A 15701-nucleotide genomic window follows, 5' to 3' on the forward strand; every position below is an offset into this window, starting at 1 on the left:
ATATATTTTAAATTAAAAATTTTATTAATATTATTACTTATATTTCCTTTGGAAATTCCCCTAAAGGAAGTTAAACAACGCAAAATAATAAAAGAAATATTAATAATTTATTTGTTTATCAACATTAGCTAATTGTAATAGATTTAAACAAATTTCTAAAAATCCACTCATTTAAAAAAGTTTATTGTAATATTCTTATTTCTAATAAATAATAAAATTTAAAATGAATTTCTATTAACAAATTGAAAACATTTAGATAAAACAATTAAAAAGCTTTAATTACTCGTGCCTTTAATTGTATTAATAACTATTTCAAAATGCTTAAATTAAAAAACAATTACATTACTTTATTTTATTTTAATTTTTATTTCTAAAAATATTTAAATTTTTTATAAATAAGAATGTTTTAAACGTTTAATTTTGTTTAATTCTTATTTACTCTTATTTATTTTAAATAAATGAATTAAATATCAGTCTTTATTAAATAAAGATATTAAAATTTAAACTTTGTATAATTATAAAACTTTATACAAATATATTTCAAACAATTTTACTTATATAAAATTTAATTCTGATATTTTTATTTATTTTAACTAAAAAAAAATTAAGTCATAAGAATTTTTATAAATTATATTACATACTTTTAATAAAACTTATCTTAAGTCTTAAAACAAGGATTGAACTTTAAAAATTTTTAGACAGAAAAAGTTTTTATTAAAAAATGTCTAAAAATAAATATTCAAAATTTACTTAATCATTATATTTATTTAATTATAAATTATTTATTAGAATTAGTTTAATTTTTTTTAATAATTTAGATTTATAAAATAATTTTTGAGGATTAGCAATAAAAAATTCAAAAAATTGTTTAAATAAATTAAAATAAAAAAATTATGTTTATTTAATTATAATTTATTTCTTATTATTTATTAGAACTAATAATTTTTCGAAAGAATATTTTAAAATTTAACTATTAAAAACATATTTTAAAAATTATTTTTGTACGTGTAAATTAACTTAAAAGATTCTTATTATAGATTAACAACGGTGGCGCTGTTGTTTACAATAGATAGCGCCACCAATGATTATCATTTGTGCGCAGGACAAACTAGAAATCGTATAGAGATACAACGGGATGCGTGTAACAAATCCACATGTGATGTCAACGTGAACAAGTCTCCAAAGTAATAAAAAAATAGAAATAAAATTAGAAAAGAAGAAAATATTAAATAACAAAACAGGAAAACAGGAAAAAGTTTAATTTATATATACATATATCTATTAATATATATATATACCTATTTGTGTGCGTATATATAATTTTTAATTAAAGGTAAGTATATTAAAATACTTATATTATAATTATAATTTAATTTTACTTAAAATAATATTTTTAGTACTGTATTTTGAGCAATATATATGTATATATTTTGTCTAAAAATTAATGTTATTAAAATAAAGTTTTAATAATTTTGTTTTAATTTCTAAATCCATTCCAAATCGAAGGTTAAATACTGTGCAAAAAAAAAGTTAATAAAATCTATATAAAATTTTTCCATGATATAATTTAATTAAAAATAACGGGGATATAACAAAAATATTATTTTTTTATTATTATTTTGCGATTTTTATAAAACTTTTCAACTATTTCATTTTTTATAATGCTGTTATTTGAAATAATAATTCTAGTATAGAAAATAAAAAAATAATAAATATATAGAAAAATCTTATTATTTTTCGTTAAAACTTTTTCTTTAATTTTATTTCCTCTTTGTTCTTCGTAATCCGATATGATGTACTATTGAGGTTATAGTACAATTATTTATGTTACATATACTGTCAAATAAACATATATTTTAGCATTAGTGATTCATAAATTAAAATTTTGTAAAGACAATATATTTTATATGAATTTTCATAATTTTTCGTAAAATATACGTTTTTTAAATTCACAATACTTTAAAAATAATAATATCCTTTATCCTATTATTAGTTTATCGAAACCAACAAGTTAATTTAAATGTTCTAAAATAGAAATCATTTATTAAGAATCTGGATATCAAATAATATAAGCATAAGGAAAGTGTTTTACTTAATTTTTTTATTCTTCCTACAGTTTACCAGTTTCTTATGTAATAAATGATTTTTAAATTAATGATTTTATATGATTCAATAACTTATAAAACAACTCAAAAGGTTCTCAACTATTAAAAAAATAAATTAAATGATATAATAGTTTGGAATAACAGTTCAGAACTTTATCTTTCAATCACCGTGATGTCATATAACAGCGATCCATTATCTTGCTATTATCTTCAATTTTCTTTAACCATTGTCTTACGGGTGAGATACAAATGTACAGTACCTCAGGCTTATTAAAAACATTAATCATTTTTTCGTCTTGCAGTTTTAATTTATGCTTAAAAAATCATTCAAGTATTAAGGATATAAGTATTAGCATTTTATATGTTTTATTATAAAATATCTCTAATTTATGTTTGTTTACAATTTATATGCGGATATTTATTAACCTTTTCAAACTTAATATCTTACAAATGAAAATAATTTCACAACTCATTACATTTCGCAATACTTTTAAATGCACAAATTCCATAAATAACCTATTAAATGTCTGGTGGACTCATGAATGTCTGTTAAATTCTTGTTCAGATAGGTTCTTTTTATATTTATTTAAAACTGGAATTTATGGACAATTTTTAAAAATAAAATAATTTTATTATAGCAGAATCTAAATATTTTTATAAACTGTGTATAATTTTATTGATAAAGGTTTAAGCAACTCTCCAAATTCCATAAATATGTATGTGAAAATCACTAAGTTCGTACAGCTTGTCACTCTTCTCTTAAAAAATTCATCTTATTTGATTGTTTTCGTTTAAATGATCGAATTAAAAATTTAAATATAATATTTATGTTTCTGTTTATTTCAAAAATTCCCAAGAAAGTATCCAGCTATATACTTTTTCAGTAGCCAGAGTTTATAAAACGTGGAAAATTGAAATATTTTATTTTCGAATTATACATAAAAGTATGTAAATTATTATATAAATAAATAATTAATTAAATTTTTACAGTATATAATTTAAATTTTTCATAACGAAACGTTTGTATAAATTAAATTTTCAATAAATTTTCGGATTTGTTAGCATGTTATATTAAAAACATCCGAAAAAATTGAAATTTATAGACATTAGTCTGGCATTACTCAGACATGTTATCATTAACTAAACCGAGTAATAAAAATGTCTTAAAGGAAATTAATTAAACTTACACATTATTTAATTTGACAAAGACTTAATTACTAATGTATAAATAATGTAAATAGTATTTAAAAAAAAATATTATCAGAATAATTTGTAAAACATTGACATAATATAGACAAGGGCATTGTTATATAGGGTTATCAATATATTCGACATTTGAAGGAATGTTTCATTTCACTCGGGAAATGATCAAATGATATAGCTATGAACCGTTGCAGATCAGTCAAACTTATGAGTATATAACTGTAAATAAATAACTTATAATATTTATTTAATCAGTTTTTAAACCTTTGAAGTGTATTATTAATTTATAAATTCATATTAAAGTTTAAACTAATAACTCATTAGCTTTTATAGGTTTGTAGCCATATTCTATTTAAAATTTCTAAACCCTTTGTTACTATTACTTTAAATACAGAATAAAGTGCGCAAATAGTCGGGAATTTTGGTTATTGAATCGGCTATTTTTGTCATACATCCCTCCAAAACTAACGACGCCGCTGAATATAGAGCACCTGTTTCAATTAAGAATTTTATCAGAAAGATTTAGAAATATTTAAAAACTTATATAATCAAATAAATTATTATTATTATTTTCTTAAAATTCTAAACTTTCTAAATTTAAATAACTTCTTTCAAGACACCATCTGGATAAACAACTTTGGAACATAAGTTTTCACATATTCACTAGTCTTTAAATAGCAATCTTTTATAGAGGAAATGTAATTTTCACTTTATTATGTAACTTTATCCGTGCTTATAAATCCGAGGTGAGTTTTGTATAATATTCTCATTATACTTGGAAGTATTCTAATATATATATATATATACTATTTATTTATTGATTTAAAAAATACTTGATTTTATTTTATTTTTAACTATAAATTTCTCTAGAGAATCAAGCTAATGAGTTGAAGAAAAAATAAAGTGCTAAATAGTTAATTACGAGTATTACTTAATGGAAAAATTGTGTTGTGTTGTAAAAACTGGTTAATTTTTTTCTAAGCTACTTAAATTATTATAATAATCATTTTTATTTTAAAATTATAAAATATAATAAACAATATTTTAATAATTTTTGTTAAATATTTTACTTGTTTATTTTTTTTTCATATCCTTGTTTTGGTTATAGTTCTATACTTTATATCAGAAGCAATATGCCCAGTGGAGTGCCTATAGAATGATAAAATCGAATTGTTTTTTTTTTGTTTTTTCTATTTTTATCTGCAGATAAAATATAGGAAAAAAATAGAAATTTATTTATTTATTTTTTATTCATATTCTTTGCAATTCAAAACAACAGTTTTTGCCAGCCACATTCGTTATATTTTAATATTATTTATTTTCTGTCACAATTTCATATTTTAAATTCCAGTTTCCGTTAGAAATATTTTTATTATTTTTTATTTTTTCTGGGTTTAACTTTTCATATAAGGACATGCGTTCTTTGTCTTGTGTCGGTAAGGATTTCAATGTGTTAATATCATGGTTTGAAGGCTACAAATGTTATGATTGTCGCTTTCTTGTATGTGGGTGTCAAGTTCTTTGTCATAAATATGTTGAATTCTAAAAAATACGCACTGAAATATCACACACGTTATAGAAACATTCGATAGTATAACTTAGCTTTTAATAATGTTTAAATTTATCCTTTCTTTAGGCAAGTCCTTATTTTATATTATTACCATTCTTTGCTTTCAAGTTAAATTTATCTTATTTAATTGTTTAAAAACACTATACTTATTATGATTTTTTTATATTTGAATATAATTATAAAAATAACAAATTAATTTAATATCATTTTTCCAATTTTTATTCAATAAAAGCCGACACATGATAGATTACATACACAAACCTCTGAACAACGGCCATTGACGGGAACATAAAAAATGGCCGTTGTTAGAAAGTGGCAACTGTTTGAAGGTTATTTTGTATGCATTTTTGTTAAAAGTTTCTGAAAAAAATGCCACTGATTATAGGTGGCCGCTATTGGCAATTCGCTTTTGGCACTCGGCACCACTTTTTTATTGTATTCTGGTTTTAAAAAAGTAAAATTAGAATTCATACTTTTATTGATTAGTGAAAACCAGGAATTTAAAAGAAGTCATTTACCATAAAAATATTCTACATAACACATGCAAAAACAGCTTAGTTCTAACAAAATAAGAATAATTTTAATTAAACTTCAACATTTTTATTCAAGAGTTGGATTAGGTAGACGTCACCTGTAGCCCACTGAAGGCAGTTTAGGAAATTCATTAGTTTATGGGGGATCACAACTTCACATTTACGAAGCAAAGCGACTTTTTAAGCCTTTTTTAAACAAAAGTTGCGTGTTATATGCCGTAAAATACATTAATAGTTGTGTTCATCTGATTTATAATTAATAAATTCATTTTAGTTCACAAAGGAAAATATTTGTATCTCAAATTTTGTGTCCTTTTATTAGAGAATTTAAGATTTCCTTTGTTTTTTCATGAATTTTTAAGAATAATTTGTAGTTCATGACTTTTCAACATTTTGAATTTTTTAATGTTATAAAATAAACTTCTTTGCTTGAAAACGTTAGAAAATTATAATTTCGATAATGATACTTGATGAATTTGTTTAATATCATTTATCTTTAGATAGAAAACGTATAGCAAATACAAATTATTTAAATAAAAAGGTTTCAAGCTTAAAAATTTATTTTAGTAACAAAGAAAATATTAAAAAGATATTTTAACATAACCAATACTATGTGAATACGAACATACACGCATTAATTTTTATTTTAATCGTTTTCTTAAAATTAACATAAATTTTCATTTCTTAATTTGTATTTTTTAATACAAAAAATTGTTTTTTACGTTACATATTTTTATTTTTTTATAGATTTTTTTACTTCTTTTTATTACATGATTTCGTTAATTAATTTTATATATTTTTAATTTTATTATTTTAAAAAGTATGTTTTTGAAACTTCATTACTTTAACCCATTTTTCACGTTCATAAATTTAAAATATTTCTAAAAATTTTAAATATACAAACATTTATCTGATATGATAAATATTCTTATTTATGAAATACCACTTTTTAAAATTCTTTACACATCTAATTTTTCATCTATTTATTATTATTATTTAATAAATAATATAAAATTTTCAAATAAGAATTTATAAGACTTTTTTCAGTAATAAAAATAAAACTTTAAAGTTTAAAATTTATACAATAAAAAAATGTATTGGGTTATAGTATAGTAAATAGCAATTTTAAAAATGTCTAGCTTGATAAATGGCTTCAAATATGTGCAAATAATTGTTAGGTATAAATCATCAGGGTTGAGATCAATACAATCTTCTGATGTGTCTATAGAACTTAACAGATGCTTGGTTTCATTTAATGGAAAGTCCATCGCACTAGCAAATGAATGTAATGGTTGTTGCGGTTGCACCTGCTTCATAGCAGCAAGAAGCGATTATTTATTCATTAAATAGCCCACAAATTGATTATTTAACTACTTTAAAATTTGTTCTTCTTTCTTACAATCTGTTTTAAAAATTACGTGTATTTAAATAAAAGATCGAACGCAAAAATTATGTATTTCCATCATATATATCGATCGATTTCTGTTCTTTTCTGTTTTCTTATAAAAATTAATCTCTAAATAAATAATTAATTTTTATTACTTTATCGATTTTAAATAATTTTGTTTGTGTCTTGTTTAAATTTGGAATGGATATAAATATTTTTAAAGTTTAATTTAAAAGTTTTTTTTATATATAAGATTGTCATTATATATTTTAAAATTTTCAATATATAAAAATTAAATTAATAATTATTTTATAATAGTTGTAATATATTTATAATTAGGAGAATTATTTGTAAAATTCATTCATATAAATGTATTTATGATGAAATATTTTTAGTTTAGTTTATTATTCTAAGAAATAAATAATTATTTTATTCTCAAAATCAATAAAAATGAAAATTAAGACAAATGCTCGTCTTGTAATATAACTTTAATGCTGTAATTGATGCCGGATTAAGATTTCCGTGAAAAATTATTTATTGTTAAAAAATTCATTTGCGCTTTGACAAAAATTGAACATGCACATATTTTTTTTATAAGAAAAATCCTTATAAATCGTTTTATATAATAACATATAATTATATACAAAAGCTCGAAAGATTAATTACTGAACCTATAATAAACATTTTTTACATTCTTTATAAGATCTCTATCATGTTTAATGAACGAAAAATCTGGGAAGCATAAATGCAAAATATCTGTGATTAAAAGTTTGCATTTTGTACATGAATATTACGATATTAGGCGTGATGTACAACATTCACTGAACTATAAGTAAAATATTCTTCTATAGAACAATTTCATGGAACTCTATAATAACTACTTCACGTGTATAATAATTAACTTGATAATGATAATGCCATTAGGTATAAATGATAAATATTTGTGCCTCACGAAATCCAAATTTAGACGCTCGTATATAAACTATAATACTCCAGTCACATATAAAATTGGCTCAAAACCAGTTCTGATATTGGGTTAATTTTATGTACAGAATGTTTGAAAGATATAACTAGAAATATGTGATTTATTCTTTTAATGAATTAATATAATAAATAATAAATTAAAGTATGGTAATATTTAGTTATTATAGCATTATTAAGTGTGATCTTAAGATCATTAAAATATTGTTACGCTACTATTGTATTACTTTTGTACTATTACTTTTGTACTATTGTACTACTAAATACTTTTGACAACATTACTCAAATAATAATAGTTTAAACTTATAATTCTATTGTATACGTAGAAGCCCAGGATTATTTTGACGAAATTTCATTATAATTCTATTATTTTGTTATGTATTTCCAAGATTTTAGTTACGTATTTATGGAATTATTTTGCTAGTAAGGATAAAACGATTTAGTTTACATGTAAAATTTCTTAATTTATAAATAATAGAAATACTTTTTCAAATGGATAAAGTGATTTTATTAAACTTCTAATCACGATTGTAATATAAAAATTTCAATTTTGTAAGTGTAACTATTTTGATTTAGGAATTCCTGTTTCTATAAACACAACTGATCCTGTTTTATGGTAAAAAGTAGGCTATTTCATTTGAAATATTTAAATTCTTCTGAACATAATAATGCTCAACAAACATTAAAATAGCACAAATGTAATTTAAATTTAACTTCTGTGCTGACTGTCGCTATTGATAAATAAAGAAGTAAATTTTTGTACTATCAAAAACCTTAACCAGTAGCAATAAAATTAAATTTCCTCTAATAAATAAAATACTCGTCATTAAAACAAGGACGTTTCGATTAAATTTATCATTATTATACTACATTTTAAATTGCATTAAGTTTTATTTAATATTCTGACATGCATTTCTGATTTTTTAAATATATTAATTATTATTATATTTTTAAGCGTGTTTTAGTATATTGACATATTAAAATATACTAAAAATACTTTTATAACATTCCTTTGTTTATTAATTTAACTTATTAAGTTATCGAATAAACTCCAATTTTCAGATACACAATTATGTATAAAAATATTTTTAATATTACCCTAACAATTTAAATTAAGGTAAATTTTCTTTGAAGTATATTTCTTATTAAATTTTTATATAATTATAATTTAAAAGTAAATTTAAAAAGTAATTATAATTAAAAGTATAATTTTAAGCTGTATTTTAAGTTAAAAACAGGTAAAAATGCAGATATAATGAATTATTTTCTGTAAATATAATAAATAAGACAAAAATAATTTTTATATATGATTCTTTACAGATCTTAACTGTGGCATTGACTGCACTCGATTATATAGCTAATATTTGAAGTAGTAATAATGCTGAGTGTTAAAATTATAGCAATATTATATTAAATAAATTATTTAAAATTATGTAAAAAGTTAATTAATAATTTAAAGATGATTTTTTAAATGACGAAATTGATATTTTGAGTTAAACTTTAAAATTTTCTTTTGTATATTTTATGAATAAATAAGTATAAATTATATTCGATTCATCTTTTGTTGAGCAATTTGCCCAATATAACGAAAAGTATAAATAAAGTAATAATACAGATTAATTCGCAATCTTAAATAATAAATTTAATTGCTGATAAATCACAAATAAAATTATATGTATTTATATACTTATAATTTTTACCTTTTTATAGATCCTACCTTTAAAAAATTTTAATAATTTTTAAAATATTCTCGTATTTTATCTATTTTGATTTTTATTTATCTTTCTCCCTTTTCTGTCGGAGAAAACATTAAATATAAATATAACTTATTCCGGATTTCTCTTCTGAAAATTCTCTAATGTAATAGGAGACGATGTTTTAAAATTTTAAATTGTTTACAAAATTATATTTCATCGCTAATATTTTTCTAATCATATTATTTTTTGAATTAATATGAATATTTGTAAGACTTTAAATTATTTAAGAGTAATATGCAAAAAGTCGATGAAATATATTAAATCTTTTTGTATATAATAAAAAATAACATAGTATATTACCATTTATAAATTGATTTAGAAGTAGAAAGATGCTGTAATTTTATTTATTTATAAAGAATAGAAGAAATTTTCTGTAAGTAATGAAACATTCAGAACCAATACACTAAACTTAAATATAATTTGACTATTTAATAGAAAATTTTAAATTAAAAATACATTTATATTAATAGTATATTAATCACTTTAATCCAAATTTACTTCAATAAATTTTGATTAAATAAACATACAATCAATACATATCAATCATGTAGTGATGATTATAAATATACGTATTTAATTATTTTGATTATAGTTATTTATTATGTTAACTATATACATAAAAATTTTCTTATATTTGTATACTTGACAGAAATAAATTCATTTTTTAATTATCAATAACAAATTTCAAATTACTCCGTATAATCCAAGCAAATCATTAAATTTGACTCCTTGATTAATGGTTTTTTTCAATTTGTGCGATTCAAATTATTTATTCTTTCTTATAAACTATTATTTTTTCGTATTGTATTTGTTCATTTCTTATTGAAAGTTTAAAAGCAACTTGCAGAAAGAATTAACATAGAAATAAAAAGTAGAAAACATTAACAACTATAAAGCAATTGATATATTACTTTTAAAGTACTATTACATAATATACAATAAATATTTTTAAAATATAGTAGACAAATATTTGTCAAAAAGTAAATTCGAATAAATAATAATAATAATAGAATATAACGATTTGTATTATCATTTTTTTCAACACTTTTTACTTTCTACAGGGGAAAAGTATGGCAATCGGCCAAAAAATGACCCCCCCAAGATTTTTACATTTCTGAACTTAAGGGACCTTGAAACGTCGATAAATGCAAAGAAAAAAAATTAGGGAGTTTTTCTGTGTGTGTGGATGTTTGTGTATGTAGAGGACACTATTTTGTTCATCCAGTTTGAAGCTTAATAAATCCTGTGCCATTTGTCGAAAATTTCTAAAAGTTTACAGGAAGTTTGTGTATTAGGGGCTTAATGTTATTAAATTTTGGTGATTAAAAGTCAAGAGGGAGAGAAGATAGAGGGAGTCGTGTCATATCTCGAGTGTGGTGGACTTAATGAAGATTTTACATGTTATTAGCATTTATAATTTTTTATAAAACTTATCTCTACCCTCAAAATTAAGCTTTTTGCCATTTTTTAAATATTAAGTATATAAAATGGTTTTAAAGAAAATATAATAACAAATGGCGTCACACGCAATCACAAATGTCGCCAGGAAAGTTACGCAACTCTTAGCTGGATTTTTTAAAATATGTACTTATAATAGCCTACTTTATGAAAAACATTATTTGATAAATAACTGTCATACATAGGCTTATTTAATTTTTAAAATTAAATATTGTAAATTAGATCACGTGCTTTCAAAAATTCGGAATTAAGAAAAAGCAAAATGTATAAATATATATATATTTTTTATTTATCCTTAATTTTCGGACAAAAATTGTCCTTTATCTCAAAACAATTGAAATTACTACTTTTAATAAGAGATATGAATTTATAGCTATTGCATATGTTGCACAATAATTGTAAAATCGGCCTTTTTGTAAAAAGATGCCCCAAGTTGATTTGATTGACCTGTAGTCATCCGCCGATGGTCAGTTCAAATGGCTTTTGAATTATCAAGAAAATGCTAAAAAGTTTGTTCATTTAAGGCTATTACGTTCTAAAAGAGCAGCAGAGGTAGCCTTAGAACTCCTTAAAATATTTCTTGAATTTGAAACTCCACACATCGTTCAAAGTGACAACGGTCGTGAATTTGTGTCAAATATCATTCAGGAATTAATACCGCTCTGGCCAAGATGCATGACTCATCCACAGACTCAAGGGAGTACAAAGAGAAACAATCAAGATATTGAAAACCTGTTACGTAGTTAGATGCAGGACAACAATTCAACAAAGTGGAACATTGACTGATACTTCGTACAATGGCAGAATTACTCTTTATATAGGATGATCGGGAGATCACCGTACCGAGTTCTTTTTGGTTGCAATCCCAAAATTGGATTCAATAGCACAGGACTTCCAAAGGCAGTTCTTGAAAAAATAGTCACTGAAGAAGAATTAGAGGATATTACCAATGCTTAAAATGATACTATTAAAACAGGACAAGGTTTGAGACCTACAAGCACGTCAGAAAATGTTTCACTAGCTAACATAAGTAGACCCTCAGAGAAGTGTTGGTGAAATGTTCTTGCAGCCAGCAGATAATGAAAATGAACTCAAATCACGCTAAAGTGGAAGTGCGATCTTCAAGTTGTCAAAATGAACTTAATATTTCCATCGTTTCGATATAGCGTTTAAAAAATAAACGTGCAACAGAAAAAAAATGATAGAGTAAGCCGCCAAAAAAAACTCCCTACTGTGAATGTTGGTCGCTCAATGACAGTAGCGGTTCCAAAAATTAATCGGGGACTTGACACTAAAAATGCTGAAGGAAGATAGTAGAGTGTAGAAATGAAGTGTACAACATCGAAACTGAAGAGGGGATAATTATAAATTGGTTTCCATAAAATGAAATTCAGCCCTCGAGTCTTCGTTTATAAGGACAATTCCACATAAAACCATTTCACTACGAGAAGCAGTAGCTGCTCAGTCACCATTTGGAGGGCAAGGCTTCAGAGATGACTTAGGTTAGGTTAATATGCCATCGAAAACACAGTATTACACAAAGAGATACGCTTGCTACAAAAATGAACTAAAGTGCAATTCAAAGAGTCATTCAAGTCTGATATGTGCCAATAAATAACGAGGATAAGTAAATAGCTTTTATTAAAATAATCGTTGATAAGTATACTCAATAACGGAATTGTTCTTTTCATTTTATAATCTAAAACAAATAGTATGTATATATATATATATATATATATACTATGTTACTTTTTTACTTTTAAAATGTCGTTTTATTATACTATAAGTGTTTTCTTCATCAAAAAACTTTTTAATGACTAGTTTTGTAAATGTTCTTGTTTTTTTCTGACAATAAATGTCTTTTTTGTTTTTAAAACAATTGCAAATTTCCTTGATTTGGTGGTAATTACCAGATACGACTATAACAAGGCTGGGAGTGAGTCTTTTTACGAAACGACTAGAATTAGTAAGCCATTTTGTAATCGATTGTAACTATTACACAAAGGCTGCAGGTTTCTAACCGTATTACAAAATGGCTGTGATTCGTCAGCCTAATTGTGATAAAAATATTTTTTCGACAAAAAGGCGGTTTTGAAAAAATAGTCCTTTCTACAAAACGAAGCAGGATAATTGTAAAATCAGCCTTTTATAATACTCATAATATATTATGCGTATAATAAATGCGTTTAATACTTCAATTATATTATATTTATATTAAATAAAATATTAAATCCATAAAAAATTTAAAGAAATGTTTTTTTCTATAATTCGTGACTAATTATTTTTTTAAAAATAACAATTAGACTTTGAGAATTTAATTTTTATGCAATTAAAAATTGTCGTTATTTTGAAAATATATTTTTTTTTTCAAGTATTATGCGAATACTTCAATTATTAAAATATAAAAGTTTATTAAATATTGTAAATATTATTAGTCTTTAAAACTAACAACAGGACATTTTTAAACGTAAATTATAATATCAATAGATTTTACTTATATTTAATTCTTTCAAGGTCTTGTATAAACATTAAAATGCACACGTACTTGTGAAAAATTGATATTTTTGCCAAGATATTAAGTCAATAGCATTTTATTATTATTTTCATTATTATCCTGAAAAGATTTCATATGCACTGAATAATATTCACAACAAAAGATTAAAAAATTATTTTATGTACTTTATTACTTGTTAGAAATTCAACTCCAGAACTCTCATTCCAGTAAATTGAATGCTAAAGTCCTTTATTCATGTATATTTGCAAGCTTTACGAATAAACATTTCTTACATTCCCAACTCTAACTTTAATTATTTTTTTGTTTTATTGCTATTAAACCACTTTATAAATGATAATTATACGGAAAAAGAGAAGAGGAAAATCATTTTATAAACTCCCTTTTGTATCATATATAGACATTTTTAAAAAATCTACTTTTCCTTCAAACTTTTATTTTAATGAATACCTTACAGGGACTTTAATTGTAAGTTATCTGTATATATTTTTCTCTATTTTAATGTAATAAAATGAGAATTATATTTGACAAATTTATAAAAATATGTTTCATTTTAGTTTCCTTAAATACCAAAGATTTGTCTTATTGCTTCAATAACTAACATCACCTATCCATTAGTTGGCAATGATCACTTTCATGCCTGGGAGTGTTACAAATACCGCACGAGATACCCATAGAAGTTTGACATGTTATTGTCAGTTGTCAGATTATATTACAGTCATCAACGACTGTGAAAATGTCACGCGAAAGTTGTTATATCGAATTTTCATAAAAGTACTGTCAATTGTTCACACTTTAATATTCAAATGCCATAATGGAAGTATTAAATAAGTTAGATTATCTGAAAGACTTTGGGCATAAAAGTTCGAAAATTTAATTCTTTATAAGTATTTTTAAATTAGTTTCTGTTACTTTTAAACTGTTTTTCTCTTAACTTATTTATTCAATCTTTGTTAAATGTGTATAGTAGTTCAGAATTGTTTAAAAATAAACATTTTTAATTATCCAGTAATAAGATAGTTTAAATATAAATTTTAATTTTTACATTTTTATTCCATGTTTAAACATTTCATATTTAAATTAATTTTTTCTCCAATAATTAATGTAATTTTAGTTATAAATATAAGGAAAGCAATAAATAATTCTATTAATATTAATTAGTTTTATTTTTTGATTACTTAACAGCCAAATAAATATGTCAATTCGTCATTTAAATGTTTATTTTGTAGGGATTTTAACATTTATCACGTAGTGTATAGCATTAAATTTTGTTATTTTTAATATTAATAAATTAAATAACAGCGTAATTTTGACGAAGTTGGTGATGATAATATACATTAGAATCAGAGAATTCAACTTTGTTTTGGAAGTTAAGTTATATACGAAGATTTATGTCATTCAATATGAGAATGTTCTTGTTTATAAGTTAATAAGAAACGAATGGATAGATCATCTGATCGAAATGAATTAGCACGGCTGTAAGTCTGGTTGTTAATTTACTGTATATATCTCATTTATAGTAGTAAAAATGTTTCATAAATATAGGTAACCAAAAATACACACTATTACAAAATAAAGATTAAGAATAATTAGGATTACCAACTTTCGTGTGTATTAAAAAAGAGGACATTACACAGATATTGTATAATAAAGGACATTTAAAACAGAGTAGTTTGACTAGCTGTGAATTATAGACAACAAATAGAGTTTTAAACTCAATGTTAAAACTATTACCAACTGTTGCACAACACCATCCTAATTAACTGATTAAATTTTGTCAGTCTGATTAATAGGTGACTTTTTCTGTTTATTGTCTCCCGAAACTATTAATTTAGAATAAGAAAATGAAATATTGGAATGTCGCGTCGTCGGCCGATAATACAATATTTTACAGATAATAAAGTAAAATAAAAACAAACGCAATTACCATTTTACTCTAAACAAAGACAGGAGGATAGTGCAGTTCAATGGAGGACGGTTGGCAGCAACACTAGGAATAATCTATTGTTTATTTGTAGATGTAATTCTGCAAAAATAGAGAAATATCCTAGGTTTATAAATTATATTTTATATATTGTAATTTTCATTTCTGTTTACTTTAATACTGAGTTAGAATAGTCGTTGCCAAGATATCTACAAGGTAAAATTTTATTCATTTATTGTGTAAAAGGTAATAAATTATTATTTCTAGGTAT

The 15701-nt window shown here is 22.9% G+C and overlaps 1 protein-coding gene across 1 annotated transcript in view; it reads left to right on the top strand.

The window, feature by feature from the left end:
* Positions 1–1107: 1107 nt before the first annotated feature.
* The window catches only part of LOC136973947 (orexin/Hypocretin receptor type 1-like), a 93838-nt gene continuing 79244 nt past the window's right edge, over positions 1108–15701 (top strand). Inside the window, exon 1 of the mRNA XM_067268719.1 lies at positions 1108–1333. The gene's annotated coding sequence lies outside the window, so the exon portion shown is untranslated. The remainder of the gene's footprint in view (positions 1334–15701) is intronic.

The sequence above is a fragment of the Centruroides vittatus genome, unplaced genomic scaffold, assembly GCF_030686945.1.
Source record: "Centruroides vittatus isolate TY-2023 unplaced genomic scaffold, ASM3068694v2 contig_3324, whole genome shotgun sequence".
Classification (NCBI taxonomy): domain Eukaryota; kingdom Metazoa; phylum Arthropoda; class Arachnida; order Scorpiones; family Buthidae; genus Centruroides; species Centruroides vittatus.